Source organism: Tarenaya hassleriana, unplaced genomic scaffold (genome assembly GCF_000463585.1).
Source record: "Tarenaya hassleriana unplaced genomic scaffold, ASM46358v1 Cleome81, whole genome shotgun sequence".
Lineage (NCBI taxonomy): Eukaryota > Viridiplantae > Streptophyta > Magnoliopsida > Brassicales > Cleomaceae > Tarenaya > Tarenaya hassleriana.
Window position 1 is genome coordinate 228,817 of NW_010970575.1, and position 943 is coordinate 229,759.

Below are 943 nucleotides of genomic sequence, written 5' to 3' on the forward strand. Positions count from 1 at the left end.
ACGTACGACTTCTTATCGTGCTTGAGAACAATTCTCAAGTTCCGATACCAGTCTAAGAAGTTCGTCCCGGTAGGCTTATCCTTCTCAAGGATAGATCGCATCGTCAAACTCGGTACGCTACCGGTTGATGCCATGCCCTACAAAAAGACAAAACAGAATGAACAAAAACAAATGCAGATTCTATTAATGATCTACTACCAGCTAGTCCATCATCAATCAGTGTCAATCTATCTATGATCCACTACCAGCTAGTCCATCATCAAACAATGACAACATAGATGCAAAGATGAGCTATATTCCCATACAAAAAATAACCCTATAATAATTTTCTATATAGAACTAAGATTCGTATTTCACATAAGTATGGATTGTCACACCCATCCTTATACTATTTAGGTAGACATCTAAGGTCGATCATATCCAATATGACTCTTAGATCTTTTATGAGACTATGATATCGAATATCATTGCATACTCGTCTCATCTGTACCATTAAGTCTCAAGTCAAACCTGACGACTTAACCTAAGGTAAACCATATTCAAGCTGTGGGAACCACGATTTCCCACCCTGCCTCACAAAGATAATCCGGCACGCTCAGCTTTGGCATGACCCATGTTACGGACGATCGATGCCTTGACAGGCGCTCTAGTAATGGGAGGTATACACTTAGCATTACAGGAATAAGGGATTTTCGAAACCACACCTAGATCAAGCATCTACTTGCAATCAAGCATCTACTTGCAAGCTATGAGAACCACCATTTCTCCATCTTGCCTCACCAAGATAATACGGCACACCCAGCGTTTGCTTGGCCCATGACACGTACGATCGAGGCCTTGACAAGTGCTTTACTTATAGAGCTCCTAGATCTAACCGGTTTCTGTGCAACGACTGTTCATAATCCGAATAGACCATCCATTCAATTATGTAATCCCAATCTCG